Here is a 22447-nt window from a genome sequence, read left to right as displayed (position 1 = left end):
TGCCATAAATAGGTCAGATTTTCATCATCTCATTTTCTTTTATTAGTTTGTTCAATTTGAAGTAAATCATGCTCTACGTCACGTACATACAGACCATTATTTAAAATGCCACGTCCAAAAAGAACATTATCTCTAAGGATAGAACATTCATTATTCCTAATAATAAATGAAAAACCATCCACATCCAACATAGGAATAGAAACAATATTTCTCACAGAGGGAACGTAATAACAATTATTCAAAATAATAGTCTTGCCCGTAGGCATATGTAAACTAAATGATCCTACAGATATGGCTGCAACCCTTTCTCCATTGCCCATACGTAGAATCAACTCATCTTTTTCAAGAGTCCTACTTCCCTTTAGTCCTTGCAGCGAATTGCAAATATGAGAACCACAGGCGGTATCTAATACCCAAGTAGAAATTTGACCTAGTGACATATTAACTTCGATCATGAACATGCCTGAATCAGAAGCGGTAGTCTCACTACCCTTCTTCTTCACTTCTGCAAGGTAAACCTTGCAGTTCCTCTTCCAGTGCCCCAACTTGTTACAGTGAAAACAAACAGCTAAATTAGGACCAGTCAACTTGTGAGCATCTAGTATGTTTCGGAGTGATAGTGCAGAAGACATGACGAATATAGTAAATCTGTAAATGATAAACACATAACAACACTTAGCAAATATTCAATTTCATTTCAAAACACTATATGAATCGGGTCTTTATTCATAAGTGTCTCCCACTAGTTTATCTAATTTTTTTCAACCCCTAAGCGAAAATTAAGCATTCATAATGCTAGTGGGAATAGGGATCCTACATTCCATCACACAACCTTGGCTGTGGCACGAAACGTCATGTGATGTTCAATAGGCAGACAACTCTTGTCAATTACATCTTATGTTATTCCCTAATATAAGTTTAGCCTCTTGAATAATTGAGTCACGGCTGTGGCACGACAAACTCAATATTCTAAGTCAAGTCTAACCCAACATTTCGTAAAATTGAATCAGTCTCCAACGGCCCACGGCTGTAGCACGTACCGACCTTTAGATTCTAATTCAATGTACACATCTCTATGTAATAGACAAGTATTTCTTATTTCGAAATCAAAGCCCTCGGCTGTAGCACAAAACGACAATGATTTAAAAATAAGAACCACTTTCTACAATATTGGAAGGCTATGACCGACACAAGCCCGTTGTGTCATTGGCCAGTTACTACTTGATATTATTTAATTTTAGAGGGGTTATATTACGTTACAATCATAATCATATTATAAAGAGATTCTTCCTTTTAAATTAAATATTTCAAATCAATAATCGATAATCAGATGATTCCCAGATCGGGTGGAGCATTGTCAAGAGGCATCACTTCATAACCCTTTCTTACAGATAGAAATCTGTTATTGACAGAATCATCCTTTCTCTCAATATTGAAAATTCACATTCAATTACGTGTTTCATAAACACAAGAATCTCATGATCGTATTCATAATATTTATTGTTAAGGCAAGAAACGATTCATATTCTAGATTTTCTAGAGCATGCCTTATATTGATTTAAGTTCACCTAAATCTATCATCGCATGGTAAACATAGGCATATATCTCATATATAAAATTAAATAAACAAGTAAATGTAAAGTGCAATAAAGTAAATGTGTTTGGTTATGACCCCATCCTATATGATCTTTATCAAGCTCATGATAAAGATCAAGGTCAATCTAATATGGTGAAGGAAATAAATACAACTACTTATTACATAAGTCTTCTTCTTTGTTTAGACTTCTTATATGCCTCGTCTTCTTCTTTGTATCACCTCCATTGGATAGCCTTATTGAGTCTTCAATTACATTGCATGATTGAAAGTAAAACCAATCTAATGAACTTACAAGAATAACTCGAGTTACATTCGAGATTTATGATTACAAAGATTGACGACATGCAAGTCGTATTTAAAACCAAAACCAAAACCAAAATCATTACACTAAGGTCGAAAGGCCATAACCATCCACCATGCTCATACAACACATAAAAGCATGTTAAAACACATAATCTGATCTTAACATATCATATTATCCATGATCTAATCATAAAAAGAAAATATGACAAAAATCAGAAAAATCAGAATCAAATCAGAAAAACAAGAATCACTGTTTACGGGAAGTAAACGACGTCAAACGCCTTACAGACAAGTCGTTGATAGCTTTTGCTATCAGTTTTGTTCAGACGCTCGTTTACCTATAGAATAGAGTATTCGTTTGCGTAAATCGGACACCAGACCCGGATTTCAGCAAATCTGCAACAGCCAATTCAGAATCCGTATCTAATATGATTCCCATAATTAGAACAAACATAAATCATGTATATATCAGTATATATACAGATTACATAATCATCTTATGATTATACAACTCACATTAATATCATATATTCAAAACCATACATATATAAGCATATTATATCAACATCAAATCATGGCGAATCACGTACATGCTCATATATCGAAAACAGTTAAACACATAAACGAATTAAAAACTTTTCACAAGTAGCTTTAACGCCATTGAAGGGTTTTTAGCACATAAACGCAGCAAAAACGTAAATTTAAATCTTAAAAAAAACCGAAACCCTCCGCAGGATCCATGCGAAAAATAATATTTAATTCGTAGTTCAGTATGTTTACCTTAAGAAGCTTTACGTTAATGGAAAGATGGACGTCTTTAATGGCGATCCAAAAACGATGAACGGAGATCCTTAGCAGCTGCTCCTCAAGTGTGAAGCACTCCACCGGTATCCACCAAGAAAACGATGTAATGAAGGAGGAGATGGAGAGAATTAGGGTTTTGTAAATCTTTTTGGGTTTTTTCAAAAATAGGGTCTATAATAGTATATTTATAGGCAAATTTTCAGCTGAAAATTTTTTCATAAAATATTATTATTATAACCTTTTATTATTCTCACTAATAATTAAAACACCTTTTAATTATTAATCCTTTTTCTAAACTCTTTAGAAATAATTCTCTCACTTGATTTAATTTCCAAAAATTAAATTCTTAATTAATAATATTAAAAACCTTTTCTTAATTAATTTATAATCAATTAAATCTCATTTAATCAATTATTAAATTTGCCAATTAATTATTTATTTCATAAATAAATAATTATCAGCCATTATTAATTAATTCCTCCACTATTAAATCATTCTCTTTTATGGTGTGACCCTGTAGGTTCAATATTAAGCCGGTAGTAGAAATAAATAATAATAAAACTATTTTATCATTATTTATATAAATTCTCTAATTCATTAAATATGATTAATTAATTAATCATATTTATTCTACATCGTGAGGGATACTTCTCAGCATATCGCGACTATCCGGATAATACGAATTCACTACTTAGAATACCAAGAACCTATTCATTGAGAAGTTACCGTACAATCAATTCCTTCTACCCTGCAATGTCACGATTAAATACAAGGCATGGAACTTGTGTCAAGCCTATCTTATTTAATCATTTGCTTTCCCATTCACTATGCTTAGTTCTATTTAATGTAAATTAGAAACTCCTTTCTAATTTCATTCACTCTGGTCGAGATTCCTGAACTAGCATAAGTGGATCAGGATTGAACATTCTCTTCCTTCACTGGAAGGGGTAGATCCTTTATTGATCATGCACTATCTTCGTGTACAAATTCCTATACCCAGTAGAGCCCTTATAATTGTCCCTTGAGACTAAGAACTAAACCAAAGCATAGTTCAGTGTACACAAGATGACTATGATGACCTCAAGTCTAAGAATACTTGTACAATTATCATTATGTGAATAACTGCTGACACGTGAGTGAACTCCATCAGTTGTTCAGCTGTGTGAGTCATGTTCAACGAACTTATTCTATAATAAGCACCTACATACTAGCTATAGTGTCACCACACAAATGTCTATGAGAACAGACATCCTTCATAATGAAGCAAGCATAGTATGTACCGATCTTTACGGATTATTAATTACCAGTTTGTAATCCTACGACCAGGAACTATTTAAGTTTAGAGTTATCATCTTTTAGGTCACATTATTATGATCTCATCACAATCCATAAAAAGCTTTACTCTAAACTGTGGTATATCTTATTTAAACATTTAAATAGATAGAGCCCGTAATAAAAACAAAACAAGTCTTTTATTAATATCAATGAAATCAAAATAGATTACATAAAAGTTATTCCTAATTCCTCATACATGATTGGATTTAGGACATATCTCTTTCACTAGGAATAGTGAAGCTTCCAGGATCTTTAAGCTTCGGAGGCAACTTCTGTTGTAGCACAACACTGCATTCCTCTGTTAGAGCAACAGTCTCTAAGTCATCGAGCTTCACTTTCTGAGAGAGAATACCTTTCATAAACCTCGCATAGCTAGGCATCTATTCAAGAGCTTCAGCGAAAGGTATGTTGATATGAAGTTTCTTGAACACCTCCAAAAACTTCTCAAACTGCTTATCCAACTTTTTCTTCTGCAGCCTCTTAGGAAAAGGAGGTGGAGGATAGATCTGTTTATCCCCTGTATTACCCTCAGGAGGAGTATGTTCTATAGTAGTCTTCCTTGGTTCCACCTCTGCTTCCTTCTGCACTTCTTCTTCAGCCATAACTGCATTTTCTGAAACTTGAGATTTTTCAGGCTCTTCGTCTTGCTGAATTTGGGGGCTTGCAACCTTTCCAGACCTCAAGGTGATGGCGTTCACTTGCTCTTCAACTTCCCTCTTGCCTGGATTTGTTTCCGTATCACTAGGAAGCGTTCCTGGTGGTCGATTCAATAAGACATTAGCAATTTGCCCTATTTGGTTCTCCAGAGTCTTGATAGAAATAGCCTAGCTTTGGCATATAAGAGCCTGGTTTTTGCACATAAGCCGCAACTCCTCCAATTCAGATTTTTTATTCGAGGATAGACATGCACCAAGAGTTTGTTGTTTTGGTGTAATTTGTTGCTGAAAACCAGGAGGGTTGAATAGCTTATTTCCAAACTGCTGGAATGGCTGTTGCATCGCATTCTGATTGTTGCTCCAGCTGAAGTTAGGATGATTCCAGTTGTCAGGATGATAAGTGTCTGAAACTGGTTGCTGCGATCTCTGAAAGTTGCTCAAAAACTGAGCTGAGTCACTAGATATAGCGCATTGCTCCGTCAAATGCAGACCTGTACACAGCTCACAAACACTAATTATCTGCTTAACACCATAGTTAGCCAGAGAATCGATCTTCATAGACAACGCTTTTAGTTGAGCAGTGATAGTCGTAGCTGCATCCACTTCAAGAACTCCTGCTACCTTGCCCTGTGGACATCTCTAGGTTGGATGCTGATATTCATTAGCAGCCATCAGTTCAATTATACCATAAGCTTCCTCATAGCTCTTTGCCTATAATGCTCCGCCTGATGCTACATCGAGCATGGGTCTGGACTGTGCTCCCAACCCATTGTAAAAACAATTGATGATCATCCAATCAGGCATTCCATGATGAGGACACTTCCTAAGCATCTCCTTGTAGCGCTCCCAAGCTTCACATTGCGATTCTCCCGTTTGCTGCGTAAATTGAGTAATAGCATTCCTGAGTGCAGCTGTCTTTGCTATATGGAAGAATTTAGTAAGAAACTTCTGAGCAAGATCTTCCTAATTAGTAATAGAACCAGCTAGTAGAGAGTGTAACCAGCTCTTAGCCTTGTCCCTCAGAGAGAATGGGAATAGTCTCAGCTTCACAGCATCTTCAGAAACACCGTTGAACTAGAAGGTGTCGCAGATCTCAATGAAATCCCTAATGTGCATATGGGATCTTCAGTTGGAGAACCCTCAAACTGGATTGAATTATGCACCCATTGAATTATTCCAGGCTTGATCTCAAAGGTATTAGCTGTGATAACTTGCCGGATAATGCTAGATTGAATGTCATTAATCTTGGGTTGAGAAAAATCCATTAAGGCTTTCATTCGTGCTGCTGGATCTCCTATTGTAATGAGTACCTGAAACACAAACAAATAAACCGTGAAAGTAAAAGAATCTGAGTCAGTGAACTTTAACGACCACTGATGACAAGCACATAAACTAAAAATTAACACCGAGTCCCCGGCAGCGGCGCCCAAAACTTGTTAGGGCCAAAATACGCGCTAATATTCATGCAATTATACGCGTTCGCAAGTAGTATAAAAAATAAATCAGATGCGTTCCCACAGAGACTGGTTTAGGTTAAGTTCAATTTATGCACCTATGCAACAATGTATGGTTATCGCTCAATGCTAAGACAAATAACAAATTGAGGTTGTTTATAATTAAGAATTAAACTAACAATTATAACTAAGAGAGTAAAGAGGGTTGTATATTATATGAGACAAATATGAGATTCTAACTTCATTAAATACTTCATTCAATAGCCTTTTTGTTCTTAACCTTAGCATATAATGGTGATGACACTAATCAGATAACACGAAACTAATAAACGCCAACTTTCGTTGTATGAATACCCTACTACCAAGCATCTACAAAAGAGATAGAAGTTGAATAGACACCAATTATGTTTAGTCCTTATATGTCTATAAGAATTAAAAATATAACGGTTTAATGCGCAAGTTATCTATCGTGATTACATAGGGTAAGTAAGATGGTTAAAATTACCTACGAATAATGCATAACAAATACATGAACCTATGCTAGCATGGCAAGTTCTAAACCTCTATATTCACTGTCGCTTCAATAGAGATTAATACGCTATCTTATATGTTAGCTACGCACATAAGACAAATAAGCACAACCAATACTAGGATATCAATCAATCACCACACACCAAGATATCAAAACAAATTAATTATTGAAATCCATAAGTAAATCCATTAGAATCCCATGACAATGATTAGTTCATAATCGAACTCATCATCACCATGGGTTCCAATAAAAGCATGGTATAAACAAGGTCTTATTAAACTGAATAATAATTAAAGTATGAATAAACGAGATCTAGGTTCAACAAGAACGAAAACGAGCATCCAAAGTTACAACTAATTCAAAGAATCACAAGTTGAAAACAAGATCTTCTTTTTCAGAGTTGTTTTGTGCTTCTAGGTCTTTGCCTTGGTATCCCAATCTTCTCGGATGATGAAAACCCTTTTTTTAAGTATATATAAGGCTATATTGGACCTGGACCCTTAAAATCGTCAAATTCCACTCAAAAAGGCTTTTTCAGCGAAATCAGCCGCGCATCAGCACGCGGGCGCCTGGCACCAGCAGGCGGGCGCCTGCTAGCACGCGGTCGCCTGGCACCAGTAGACGGGCGCCTGCAGCCTTTTTGGAAAATTCTGATGAATCTTATTTTGCCCCTAACTTGAGTTCTACTCGCCAGAATTAGGCGATTCAACTTTCCCCACGAAGATAGCGAGATTCTATACAACTTGACAATGGCCTTGGCGTCCAAATCTGATCACTTTTCATCATATTTCCTTTAAAAGCTCCTTTCTTCATTTAACTGATAACTAAAATGCAATAACACAAAACACATCAAAATACCAACAACTTGAGTCCAAAACACCAATTTAAGCTTGTAATAAAGCGTTCCAAGTGGATATAAAAGCCACTTATCACACCCCCAAACTCGAATCGATGATTGTCCTCAAGCATAAACAGACTCAAAACTACAAAACAAACCTAATGCATGAATGCAACTATGTGAATGCAACTAAATGATAATGTAATCGATCCCCTCAAAATAACCATAACCAAATGAATAAGCCAATGCCCCTAAGAATGCAATGACTTAAAACAGAGTTCGAATAAATCCCACAAACTAACTCACAAAGCAGAAACGTGCGTGTGTGGAATGCTTAACAGATATCTCTCGATACTAGATCAATAACCATAACTTATCTATCATCGAAACAATCAAAAGTTTATAAACATAATAGACAATAAACGCATTATGACTCATAACACCTCCTTTCTACTAGAGTTATACAAGGATTCACACTATTATTGAACACATAACAAAGATGCTTATTTGACCGTGCAATGAATGAGGTCCCAAAAGATTTATGCAATAATACCCATGTATCGAGCGTTAGGTTAGCGGATCCCACACTATAAAAGCCTTAGGTCACTAAGCACAAAGTCCCCTAGAACTTAATAACTCGAGTATTAAAGAGCTCACTCTTGATCAACTATGCATAAACACATACTTTTTTCTTCTTTTTTTCTCTTTTTTCCTTTTTCTTTTTTCTTTTTCAATAATTTCTGAATGAGTGTGTTTTGCTCCATCTCATTCAACCCTAGACTACTCATAAAAATATGAGCCGGCTACTAGCCATTTGACGCCTAGCCTTACAACAACTAGCAATGAAATCCAAGCTTTTCTCCAGTTTAAAAATCAGTATTTTTACGTTATTACGAGAATAGCACAAATTCTAAATATAACCAAGTGATTAAATCTCAACAACAAACAAGTATGATCATGATCTAGATCAAAAGCAACCCTATAAGACTTTGTGAAAATATTTATTTCTGGCATGCAAATCAATTCATTAGGACTTAAAACATCCCTCTATTCGTCATCACCACACTCAAATCAACATCAACTTATCAAATATCATAGTTCATCTTAAGGGATCATGCTAAATATGCATGCAAATGCAACTATATGAAATCACATAAAAAAACAACTATGGCCTAAATGAATAAATCATGCAAAAATATGAATGAACTACAACTAAACATGCAATATGAATCTATATGAATCTATATGGACACACACACTACTAATCCTTATATTATCACCCCCAAACTTAAAATTTTCAATATCCTCATTGAAGCTAATAATAAGGATTTCAGGCATACCTAGTCGTCGGAAAGATCACCTTTCTCGGGTGGAGGATCAGGTGGCCAATCAACCTTGACACCAGTGGCTCGGAAAATAGTGCCCAGAGCCTGTGTTAAATCTGCAGCAAAATGACGGTGAATGTCGTGCATGGCCTCCATACGCCTAATTACTCGCATGTACTGCTCATCACCAATACCAGTCCTATCAACTACCTGCTGCACATGAGAAGAACCCTCTCTAGGCACTGTAGGATTCGTTCGGCTACCCTCTACATCATCAAAAATATATCTCAATCCCTTATCATGGGGTGCACCTAAGAATGCATAACTCAAGTGATCTGGTAGTGGGTGAAGCTCAAGTGTGGAAACATCTTCAATTGATGGCTCGAGACGCTCCTGAGAAATTTTCAGCTCTACTAACCCAAGAGAATCGAATGGCATATCCAACTTCCTCTTCCACGGAAGTGCATTCAAAACCTGCAGTTGCTCTGCTCTTTCCTTGTCATCAATAAGTGATTTCCCCATTAAGGATCTCTCTAAGGTCTCTAACTTTGGCAATTGCTCAAGTTCCGAATTCACGACAGAGTCTACCCACTCTACTTTAAAGGACTTCTCTTTAGCTGTGGGTAACTTTATTGCCTTGAACACATTAAAAGTGACCTTCTGATCATGAACCTTCATCGTAAGCTCTCCTTTTTGTACATCAATCATAGTTCGGCCTGTAGCCAAGATCGGTCTTCCCAAGATAATGTGAATCTTCTTATCTTCCTCAAAGTCAAGAATTACAAAGTCAGCAGGAAAGATGAGTTTATCCACCTTGACCAAGACATCCTCCACTATACCTTGTGGATAAGCGATGGAACGATCAGCTAGTTACAATGACATGTATGTTGGTTTCGGATCAGGTAGACCAAGCTTCTTGAAGATAGATAAGGGCATCAGATTGATGCTAGCTCCTAAATCACATAAACACTTGTCAAATGACAAGTTTCCGATGGTGCAAGGAATAGTGAAGCTTCCAGGATCTTTAAGCTTCGGAGGCAACTTATGTTGCAGCACAGCACTGCATTCCTCTATAAGAGCAACTGTCTCTAAGTCATCGAGCTTCACTTTCCGAGAGAGAATACCTTTCATAAACCTCGCATAGCTAGGCATCTGTTCAAGAGGTTCAGCGAAAGGTATGTTGATATGAAGTTTCTTGAACACCTCCAAAAACTTCTCAAACTGCTTATCCAGCTTTTTCTTCTGCAGCCTCTTAGGAAAAGGAGGTGGAGGATAGATTTGTTTATCCCCTGTATTACCCTCAGGAGGAGTGTGTTCTATAGTAGTCTTCCTTGGTTCCACCTCTACTTCCTTCTACACTTCTTCTTCAGCCATAACTGCATTTTTTAAAACTTGAGATTTTTTAGGCTCTTTGTCTTGCTGAATTTGGGGGCTTGTGACCTTTTCAGACCTCAAGGTGATGGCGTTCACTTGCTATTCAACTTCCCTCTTTCCTGGATTTGTTTCCGTATCACCAGGAAGCGTTCCTGGTGGTCGATTCAATAAGGCATTAGCAATTTGCCCTATTTGGTTCTCCAGAGTCTTGATACCTGGCTTTGGCATATAAGAGCCTGGTTTTTGCACATAAGCCGCAACTCCTCCAATTCAGATTTTTCATTCTAGGATAGACATGCACCAAGAGTTTGTTGTTTTGGTATAATTTGTTGCTGAAAACTAGGAGGGTTGAATAGCTTATTTCCAAACTGCTGGAACGGTTGTTACATCGCATTCTGATTATTGCTCCAGCTGAAGTTAGGATGATTCCAGTTGTCAGGATGATAAGTGTCTAGAACTGGTTGCTGTGATCTCTGAAAGTTGCTCAAAAACTGAGCTGAGTCACTAGATATAGCGCATTGCTCCGTCAAATATGGACCTGTACACAGCTCACAAACACTAATTATCTGCTTAACACCATAGTTAGCCAGAGAATCGATCTTCATAGACAACGCCTTTAGTTGAGCAGTGATAGCCGTAGCTGTATTCACTTCAAGAACTCCTGCTACCTTGCCCTGTGGACATCTCTGGGTTGGATGCTGATATTCATTAGCAGCCATCAGTTCAATTAGATCATAAGCTTCCTCATAGCTCTTTGTCTATAATGCTCCGCCTGATGCTGCATCGAGCATGGGTCTGGACTGTGCTCCCAACCCATTGTAAAAACAATTAATGATCATCCAATCAGGCATTCCATGATGAGGACACTTCCTAAGCATCTCCTTGTAGCGCTCCCAAGCTTCACATAGTGATTCTCCCGTTTGCTGCGTAAATTGAGTAATAGTATTCCTGAGTGTAGCTGTCTTTGCCATAGGGAAGAATTTAGTAAGAAACTTCTGAGCAAGATCTTCCCAGTTAGTAATCGAACCAACTGGTAGAGAGTGTAACCAGCTCTTAGCCTTGTCCCTAAGAGAGAATGGGAATAGTCTCAGCTTCACAACATCTTCAGAAACACCGTTGAACTTGAAGGTGTCGCAGATCTCAATGAAATCCCTAATATGCATATTGGGATCTTCAGTTGGAGAACCCCCAAACTGGATTAAATTCTGCACCCATTAAATTATGCCAGGCTTGATCTCAAAGGTATGAGCTGTGATAGCTTGTCGGACAACGCTAGATTGAATGTCATTGTTCTTGGGTTGAGAAAAATCCATTAAGGCTTTCGTTTGTGCTGCTGGATCTCCCATTGTAATGAGTACCTGAAACACAAAAAATAAACCGTGAAAGTAAAAGAATCCGAGTCAGTGAACTTTAACGACCACTAATGACAAGCACATAAACTAAAAATTAACACCGAGTCCCCGGCAGCGGCGCCAAAAACTTGTTAGGATGAAAACACGCGTTGATATTCACACAAGTATACATGTTCACAAGTAGTATAAGTTATAAATTAGATGCTTTCCCACAGAGACGGGTTTAGGTTAAGTTCAATTTATGCACCTATGCAACAATGTATGGTTATCGCTCAATGCTAAGACAAATAACAAATTGGGGTTGTTTATAATTAAGAATTAAACTAACAATTATAACTAAGAGAGTAAAGAGGGTTGTATATTATATGAGACAAATATGGGATTCTAACTTCATTAAATACTTCATTCAATAGCCTTTTTGTTCTTAACCTTAGCATGTAATGGTGATGACACTAATCAGATAACACGAAACTAGTAAACGCCGACTTTCGTTGTACGAATACCCTACTACCAAGCATCCACAAAAGAGATAGAAGTTGAATAAACACCAATTATGCTTAGTCCTTATATGACTATAAGAATTGAAAACATAACGGTTTAATGCACAAGTTATCTATCGTGATTACATAGGGTAAGTAAGATGGTTAAAATTACCTACGAATCATGCATAACAAATACATGAACCTATGCTAGCATGGCAAGTTCTAAACCTCTATATTCACTGTCGCTTCAATAGATATTAATACGCTATCTTATATATTAGCTAAGCACATAAGACGAATAAGCACAACCAATACTAGGATATCAATCAATCACCACACACCAAGATATCGAAATAAATTAATTATTGAAATCTATAAGTAAATCCGTTAGAATCCCATGACAACGATTAGTTCATAATCGAACTCATCATCACCATGGATTCCAATGAAAGCATGGTATAAACAAGATCTTAATAAATTGAATAATAATTAAAGTACGAATAAACAAGATCTAGGTTCAACAAGAAAGAAAACGAGCATCTAAAGGTACAACTAATTCAAAGAATCACAAGTTGAAAACAAGATCTTCTTTTTCAGAGTTGTTTTGTGCTTCTAGGTCTTCGCCTTGGTATCTCAATCTTCCCGTATGATGTAAACCCTTTTTTTAAGTATATATAATCCCATATTGGACCTGGACCCTTAAAATCGTCAAATTTCACTCAAAAAGGCCTTTTCAGCGAAATCAGCCGCGCATCAGCACGCGGGCGCCTGGCACCAGCAGGCGGGCGCCTGCTAGCACGCGGTCGCCTGGCACCAGCAGATGGGCGCCTGCAGCCTTTCTCGAAACTTCTGATGAATCTTATTTTGCCCATAACTTGAGTTCTACTCGCTAGAATTAGGCTATTCAACTGTCCACGCAAAGATAACGAGATTCTCTACAACTTGACAATGGACTTGGCGTTCAAATCTGATCACTTTTCATCATATTTCCTTTAAAAGCTCCTTTCTTCATTTAACTGATACCTGAAATGCAATAACACAAAAACACATCAAAATACCAACAACTTGAGTCCAAAACACTAATTTAAGCTTGTAATAAAGCGTTCCAAATGGATATAAAATCCACTTATTAATAATCAACCGCCAACAAGATATACTAATTATTGCAAGATGAGACAAATGGCCCCATGAAGTCAATTCCCCAAACATCGAAGACTTCAATCTCGAGAAGCACATAAAGAGGCATATCATCCCTCTTAGACATATTACCCACACGCTGGCATCGATCGCACTTCAAAAAAATTGATGTGCATCCTTAAATAATGTAGGCCAGAAAAATCCCGCTTGAAGGATACGAGCTGCTGTTTTTTCTCCACCGTAGTGGCCTCCGTAAGTAGTCGAATGGCAATCTCTCAAGATCCCCCCCCCGTTTCATTGTACGGAATACATCTCCTGATGATTTGGTCAGCCCCTTGCCTAAACAAGAATGGTTCATCCCACATGTACCACTTCACCTCATGAAGAAACTTCTTCCTTTGAGCAGAAGACAAGTCTGGAGGCATCATATTGCTCATAAGGTAGTTCACAATGTCTGCGAACCACGGTTCTTCCTCTTGTACCCAAAAAACTGCTTATCAGAAAAAGACTCATTTATTAATGTCTTATCCTATAAAGTTACACTTGGATCTTCCAAATGATAGAGATGATCATCGACTTGATTCTCAGTACCCTTTATGTCCTTGATCTCTAACTCAAATTCCTGAAGTAAAAGAACTCAGCGAATCAGTCTAGGCTTCGAGTCCTTCTTTGAGATGAGATATCGAATAGCAGCGTGATCAGTGAAAACTGTCACCTTCATCCCAAGTAAATAAGATCGAAACTTCTCAAAACCGTAGACAATGGCCAATAGCTCTTTCTCAGTAGTAGTATAGTTCAAGTGAGCACCATTGAGGGTCTTATTAGCATAGTAGACCACATGAAATATGTTGTTCTTTCTCTGTCCAAGAACTGCTCCAACTGCATAGTCACTTGCATCGCACATCATCTCAAAAGGTTCATCCCAATTAGGTGCAGTTATGACCGGTGCCGTGATCAAACTCTTCTTTAAGATCTCAAAAGCAGCAAGGCACTCATCATCAAACTTGAAAAAGACATATTTCTCTAGAAGATTGCACAAGGGTTTAGAGATTTTAGAGAAGTCCTTGATGAATCGCTGATAGAAACCCGCATGACCAAGAAAGCTGTAAACTCCCTTAACAGAAATTGGTGGAGGAAGGTTTTCGATAACCCCCACCTTGGCTTTATCCACCTCAAGACCTTTACTAGAGACCTTGTGCCCAAGAATAATGCCCTGTCGCACCATAAAATGAATTTTTTCCCAGTTGAGAACCAGATTGGCCTCAACACACCTTTTAAGAACGACACCAAGATTTTGCAAGCATTCGTCAAAAGAATCACCAAACACAGAGAAATCGTCCATGAACACCTCCACATTTTGACCAATCATGTCAGAGAAGATAGCCATCATACATCTCTAAAATGTGGCAGGTGCATCATACAACCCAAAAGAAACTCTTCTAAAGGCAAAAGTACCAAACGGACAAGTGAAGGTAGTCTTTTTCTAATCTTTTGGAGCAATACAAATCTGATTATAACCCGAATAGCCATCCAGAAGACAGTAGTAATCATGCCCAGCCAACCTATCAAGCATCTGATCAATAAACGGAAGAGGAAAGTGATCCTTCCTTGTGGCTTTGTTCAGCTTCCTGTAATCCATGCAAACTCTCCACCCTGTAACTGTTCGAGTAGGAATGAGCTCATTCTTTTCATTAGCAACAACGGTGATACCTCTTTTATTCGGCACACACTGAACTGGACTTACCCAAGAACTGTCAGAGATGGGATAGATGATCCCTGCATCTAGACATTTGAGGATTTCTTTCTTCACAACTTCTTTCATGATCGGATTAAGCCTTCTCTGTTGCTCAACAGTATGCTTGCTACCTTCCTCTAGGAGAATTTTATGCATACAATAAGAAGGGTTGATTCCCTTGATATCTGCTATAGTCCATCCAATTATCGACTTGAACTCTCTCAGAATTTTTAAGAGCTTTTCCTCATCACTACCTGAAAGGTCAGATGCAATAATAATAGGCAATGTAGATGCATCACCTAAAAAGCATACCTTAAATATTCATGAAATGGTTTAAACTCAAGTGTAAGAGCTTCCTCAATAGATGGTTTGAGGCGCTTTAGAGATTTGTTCAACTCCTCCAATCCAAGAGATTCAAAAGGCATATCTAACCTTCACTTCCAAGGAGAAGCGTTCAAATACTGCAACTGTTCATCACCTTCATCATCTTCACTATCTGAATTCCCCAACAAGGCCTTCTCTAAGGCATCAGACCTTAGCATTTGATCAAGTTCTGAAGTAACCACAGAATCGACCAACTCTACTTTTAAGCACTCCTCATTTTCAGTCGGGAATTTTATGGCATTAAAAACATTGAACGTTAAATCATGATCCAGCACTCGCATAGTAAGCTCACCCTTCTACACATCAATCAAGGCTCGGCCAGTAGCCAAGAATGGTCTTCCCAAGATTATGGGAATTTTCTTATCCTCCTCGAAATCAAGAATTACAAAATCAGCAGGAAATATGAGTTTATCCACCTTGACCAAGACATCCTCCACAATGCCTCATGGATATGTAATAGATCGATCGGCCAACTACAAGGTCATATTAGTAGGCTTTGGATCAGGTAAGTTCAATTTCTTGAAGATTGACAAGGGAATTAGATTGATTCTAGCTCCCAAGTCACATAAACATTTGTCAAATGAAACTTTTCCAATGGTACAAGGAATAGTGAAGCTTCCAGGATCTTTAAGCTTCAGAGGCAACTTTTGTTGCAGCACAGCACTGCATTCCTCCATAAGAGCAACTGTCTCTAAGTCATCAAGCTTCACTTTCCGAGAGAGAATACCTTTCATAAACCTCGCATAGCTAGGCATCTGTTCAAGAGCTTCAGCGAAAGGTATGTTGATATGAAGTTTCTTGAACACCTCCAAAAAGTTCTCAAACTGCTTATCCAGCTTTTTCTTCTGTAGCCTCTTAGGAAAAGGTGGTGGAGGATAGATTTGTTTATCCCCTGTATTACCCTCAGGAGGAGTGTGTTCCACAGTAGTCTTCATTGGTTCCACCTCTGCTTCCTTCTACACTTCTTCTTCAGCCACAGCTTCTTCTTCCGAAATTGGAGATTTTTCGGAATTTGCAATCTTCTCAGACCTCAATGTAATTGCCTTCACATGCTCCTTAGCTTCCCTCTTTTCTGACACTTCAGTGTCATTAGGAAGTGTACCAGGTTGACGATTTAGCAAAGTATTGGTAATTTGCCCAATTTGATTCTCCAAGGTCTTGATAGAAACCGCTTGGCTCTTGCACATGAGCTTTAACTCCTCCAATTCAGATTTTTCATTAGACTATTGCAGCTGGAGTTGTTGTCTTGGTGCATATTGCGGTTGCTGAAAACCAGGGGGTTGTATTGCTTCACTGCATACTGCTGATAAGGTTGCTGAACTGCATCCTGAGTATTGCTTTAGCTGAAGTTAGGATGATTGCAGTTGTTAGGATGATAGGTGGCTGGAACAGGCTGCTGCGACCTCTCAAAGTTGCTCACAAACTGAGTTGATTCACTAGAAATAGCACACTGCTCTGTCTCATGGGCACCAGTACAAAGCTCACAGACACTAGTGATCTGATTAACTCCATAATTAGCCAAAGAATCCACCTTCATCGTCAAACTTAAGTTGAGCAGCTATAGCAGTAGCTGCATCTACCTCCAGAATTCCTGCTACCTTGCCCTGAGGTAATCTATGATTTGGATTCTGGTATTCATTGGCAGCCATCAGCTCAATCAATTCATAAGCTTCATCATAGCTTTTAACCCATAAGGCTCCTCATGATGCTGCATCAAGCATGGGTCTCGAAGTAGCACCCAATCCATTATAAAAGCAGTTAATGATCATCCAGTTAGGCATCCCATGGTGAGGATACTTTCTAAGCATCTCTTTGTAGTGATCCTAAGCCTCACATAAAGATTCTCCCTATTGCTGAACAAATTGAGTAAGTGCGTTTCTGATTGCAGCAGACTTCGACATAGGAAAGAATTTAGTTAGGAACTTTTGAGCAAGATCCTCCCATTTGGTGATAGACCCTGGTGGTAGAGAATGTAACCAGCACTTATCTTTATCCCGCAGAGAGAATGGGAAAATCCTCAACTTAATAGCATCTTCAGAAACTCCATTGAACTTGAAAGTATCACAGATATCGGTGAAATATCTGATGTGCATGTTGGGGTCTTCTGTCGAAGAACCCCCAAACTGAACTGAGTTCTATATCATCTGAATCATGCTCGACTTGATCTCAAAGGTATTAACGGAGATGGCTGGTCGGACAATACTAGACTGAATATCATAAATCTTCGGCTGAGAGTAATCCATCAAAGCCTTCGTATCCGCTTCTGGTTCTCCCATTGCAATAAGAGCTTCTTCTTCAACTTTCTTCTCGACAAGAACTTCCTCAAAAACTTCCTTAGCTACTACAACTTCTTCCTCATCTTGATCCAGTGTTCTCTTACGAGACCGAGAATGTGTATACATACACGCTCGCTAGAGTACCTGAAACACGACAAGTAAATAAATAAGTAACAATATCTGAGTCAATAAACTATTACGACCACTGATGAAAAACACATAAACTAAAAATTAACACCGAGTCCCCGGCAGCGGCGCCAAAAACTTGTTAGGACGAAAACACGCGCTAATATTCACGCAAGTATACGCGATCGCAAGTAATATAGATTTATTTCTAGTTCGTTCCCACAGAGACTGGTTTAGGTTAATTTTAATCAATGCACTTATGCAACAATGGTATGGTTATTATTCAATGTTAAGATGATTAACAAATGGAGATTGTTTATAACTATGATTAACTAAGAGATTATACTAAAGAACATTAACTAAGAGATTAAAAGGGATTGATTACTAAATGTCACAAACATGGGATTCTAACTTCATTACTTACTTCATTCAATAGCCTCTTTGTTCTCAATCTTAGCATGTAATGGTGATGACTCTAATCAGATAACACGAAACTAGTAAACGCCAAATTTCGTTGTACGATTACCAACTATCAGACATCCACAAAAGAGAGATCTGAATAGACACCAATTATATTGAGACCCTATATTGTTAGATATATTTGATAATGTCATGGCTAATATGATTTATGTTTAGTTTTCAAATCTTACTTAACAGGACAAATCAGTACTTAACTGGGAATCAGTACTTATACTGGAAGTCAGGACTTAAGGATATCAGTACTTATATTATCAGGAGATAATCATCAGAAGTTCGATATCAGAACTTAAGTGCTGAAGGACGATCAGATAAGGATAGTAGCTGATTAAAGGAAAGAAGATCGAGATAAACATAAGAAGAGATATGCATGAAGAAGGAGTTCCGTGAAGAATGGAATACTTGGAAGAAAAGATATCTGATTGATATATTTTAGAAAGCAGAATTATATTCCATATCAATTAACGATTATCTTGTAACTGTGTAATATATAAACACAGACATAGGGTTTACACTATAAGTATTATCATTATTCGAGAAGATTATTCATTGTAACCCTAGCAGCTCTCGTGATATTTGTTCATCACTGAGAGGTAACAGTTCCATACTGTAACAGAGTTTATTGTTTCATTAAAGTTTGTTTTTTGTTACTTAAGATATTAAAGTTCGATTTGATTGTATTTTACACTGTATTCACCCCCTCTACAGTGTGTGTGACCTAACAAGTGGTATCAGAGCCTATCTGTTAACACACATACAGTTAAAGATTCAAACACAATCATGTCTGACACAGAAACTCCAACTAAGCCTACCAAAACTGAAGAACCTCCAAAGACACAAATCCAAAGTCGGTATAAAACCATCAGAGTTCCCATACTGAGACCATCTGAATATGCCATATGGAAGATGAGGATGACCATGTTTCTGGAAGCTACAGATCCAGAATATCTTGATAGAATCAAGGAAGGGCCTCACAAACCAACCAAGCTCACTGTTGCAGTTGCAGGTGAGGCAGCAAAGACTGTACCAAAGGAAAAGAGTGATTATACTGCTGAAGATATCGCATCAATTGCTAAGGATGCTAAGGTACGACACTTACTGCATAGTGCCATTGATAATGTAATGTCAAACAGGGTAATTAACTGCAAGACTGCTAAAGAGATATGGGATGCTCTGGAAATAAGGTGTCAGGGAACTGATACGATTAAAAAGAACAGGAAGACAATACTCACTCAAGAGTATGAACACTTTGACTCAAAGGCTAATGAATCATTGACTGATTTATATGATAGATTTGTTAAACTCTTGAATGATCTGTCACTGGTTAATAAGGAGTATGATCTTGAAGATTCAAACCTTAAATTCCTGTTAGCTCTTCCTGAATGTTGGGATTTGAAGGCAACAACAATAAGAGACAATTACAATCTTGATGAAACAACTCTTGATGAAATTTATGGAATGCTCAAGACTCATGAACTTGAGATGGAACATAGAAGCAAGAAGAAAGGAGGAAAGTCAAGGACAGTTGCTCTTAAGGCTGAAGAAGAATCCCCCAAGGCAGCTACCTCAAGGAAAGACAAGGGTAAAGCTCTTTTCACAAAGTCTGATACTGAGTCATCAAGTTCTGAAAGTGATGATGACTCAGATTCTGAAAGCTTGCCTGAGACTGATGCTGATGAGGAGATGATGAAGTTGTGTGCTCTTATGGTGAAAGGGATCACAAAGATTGCATACAGGAAGTTCAGGAAGGGAAAGAAGTTTTCCAGGAAAGGCATAAGTTCTGATAAGAAGAATTTCAGAAGATCTGAAGGCAGAGGAGGAAAGTCTGATAGAGGAGATTATACCAATGTCAAATGCTATAACTGTGGTGAGAAAGGCCACATATCTCCTGATTGCAAGAAGGTAAAGGGTGACAAAGGCAAGGCTCTTGTCACAAAGCAGAAAAGCTGGACAGACACCTCAGACTCTGAAAGTGAGGAGAACTATGCGTTGATGGCAAATGCTGATAAAGAAAGTGCTGAGAGCAGTTCTGAAGCTGCTGAAACAAAGGTACCTCAGACTACTTATGCTTTTCATACTGATGATATTAATGAGTTGAGAAGATATCTAAAAACCATGTTTGTTAGTTATAGAAATCAAACTTTAACATGTGAAAGATTAACTTCTGAAAATCTTGCTTTTAAGAAAAGAAATGATTTCTTAGAAACAGAGTTAGTTATGTTCCATCAAACTCAGAAGGATAGAGATGATGCTTTTTATGTTAGGGATGAAGTGCTAAAAATGAATGAATCTCTAAAAACTGAGTTAGAAAAAGAAAGAGAGATAATCAGGACTTGGACTAACTCTGGCAGAACAACTCAAAATTTGCTAAGTAGTGAAAATTGGAAAGAGGGCTTAGGTTATGGAGATGATAAGAATGATAAAGGAACTGTAGAAATTAAGCCTGTTGTTAAGCAAAAGCCAAAGTTAAAACCTGTTAAGTTTGTAACTGTAAAGTTTGATAATGATAAATCAGAAGTTAGAGAGGGATTAACTTCTGACAAACTAAAACAGGAAAAGACAGCTGAAGTAAACATAGGCTTAATGACTAAGAAGCAGTTTAAGCATAAGCTGAAAGATGTTAAGAATGTAAACAAGGTAAAATCACCTAGGAAAAATAGGAATGGAAAGGAAGGTGTGAACAAAAGCAATGATTATAAACCTGTTCCTGATGCTCCTAGGAAAACATGTCATAACTGTGGAAGTTCTAACCATCTGGCTTCTTTTTGCAGTAAGAATAAGAACATTAACTCCTTACCTCCAAAATCAGGAGTTAAGAGTCAGTATGTTAGATATAAACCACAGAATCCTTGTTTTCATTGTGGTAGTTTATGGCATTCCATTTATACTTGTAAGGAATATCATAGCTTGTACTATGATTATTATCAATTAAAACCTTCTTTGAAGAAAGTTTCCATTGTTCCTTCTAGTGTAAATTCTGATTCAAAGTCTAATAGTGTAAGTTCTGATAAGAAAAATGTTAACATAAACTCTGATGCTAAATCAGCTGCAAATGTTAACAAACTTGATAAGGCCAAAGGATCCAAGCAAGTCTGGGTCCTTAAAACTAATCATTAGTGGTCTTTGTGATTGCAGGGCAACACGAAAAATATTCTAGTTCTGGACAGTGGATGTTCAGGACATATGACTGGAAATAAAGCCCTGCTATCAGACTTTGTGGAGAAAGCTGGCCCAAGTGTTTCTTATGGAGATGGCAACATTGGAAAAATATTGGGATATGGCAATATCAATCTTGGGAATGTCATCATTAAAGATATAGCTCTGGTCTCAGGACTTAAACATAATCTGCTGAGTATAAGTCAAATCTGTGACAGAGGTTATCATGTTGATTTCTTTGAAGAACACTGTGAAGTTGTGAGTAAATCCGAAGGCAAAGTTGTTCTAAAAGGATACAGGCGTGGTAACATTTATGAAGCTAAGCTTTCAACAAGTACTGATGGTTCTGCAATCTGTCTGATGATTAGAGCATCAATTGAAGAAAGCTGGAATTGGCACAAGAAACTCTCTCATTTAAATTTCAACAATATAAATGAGCTGGTCAAGAAAGATCTTGTGAGAGGACTGCCAAAGTCAGTATTTGCTCCTGATGGCCTTTATGATTCTTGTCAGAAGGCCAAACAAAGAAAATCTTCATTTAAGAGCAAGACTGAATCATCAATTCTTGAGCCTTATCATCTATTACATGTTGATCTATTTGGTCCAGTGAATGTCATGTCTATTGCAAAGAAGAAATATGCGTTGGTCATAGTGGATGAGTTCACCAGATACACATGGGTGTATTTCTTGCACACAAAAAGTGAAACTGCATCTATCTTGATTGATCATGTCAAACATCTGGATAAATTGGTCAAAGATTCTGTGAAATCCATAAGGAGTGATAATGGCACTGAGTTCAAGAATTTGATAATGGAAGAGTTCTGCAAAAAGCAGGAATTTTCTGCTCCTGGAACTCCATAGCAAAATGGAGTTGTTGAAAGGAAGAATAGAACTCTCATTGAAGCTGCACGTACAATGCTTGAAGAAGCAAAGCTTCCAACCTATTTCTGGGTTGAAGCTGTGCAGACTGCTTGTTTTACTCAAAATGCAACACTCATTAACAAGCAAGGAAAAACACCATATGAGATGGTGAAGAAAAAGAAGCCAAATCTGAAGTACTTTCATGTATTTGGATGCAAGTGTTTTGTTCTCAAGACTCATCCT

The 22447-nt window shown here is 37.6% G+C and overlaps 3 non-coding genes across 3 annotated transcripts; all 3 read left to right on the top strand.

Annotated features, from left to right (window-relative positions):
• Nucleotides 1-5497: 5497 nt before the first annotated feature.
• LOC141675612 (small nucleolar RNA R71) lies at nt 5498-5604 on the top strand. Its single transcript, XR_012556255.1, has one exon. It is a non-coding gene; the product is annotated as a small nucleolar RNA R71 (small nucleolar RNA).
• Nucleotides 5605-11067: 5463 nt separating this feature from the next.
• LOC141675837 (small nucleolar RNA R71) lies at nt 11068-11174 on the top strand. The gene has a single exon (XR_012556468.1). It is a non-coding gene; the product is annotated as a small nucleolar RNA R71 (small nucleolar RNA).
• Nucleotides 11175-17087: 5913 nt separating this feature from the next.
• LOC141675854 (small nucleolar RNA R71) lies at nt 17088-17194 on the top strand. Its single transcript, XR_012556484.1, has one exon. It is a non-coding gene; the product is annotated as a small nucleolar RNA R71 (small nucleolar RNA).
• The last annotated feature ends 5253 nt before the right edge of the window (nt 17195-22447 follow it).

The sequence above is a fragment of the Apium graveolens genome, chromosome 7, assembly GCF_009905375.1.
Source record: "Apium graveolens cultivar Ventura chromosome 7, ASM990537v1, whole genome shotgun sequence".
Taxonomy (NCBI): Eukaryota; Viridiplantae; Streptophyta; class Magnoliopsida; order Apiales; family Apiaceae; genus Apium; species Apium graveolens.
This window is presented reverse-complemented; position numbering and strand designations above follow the sequence as displayed.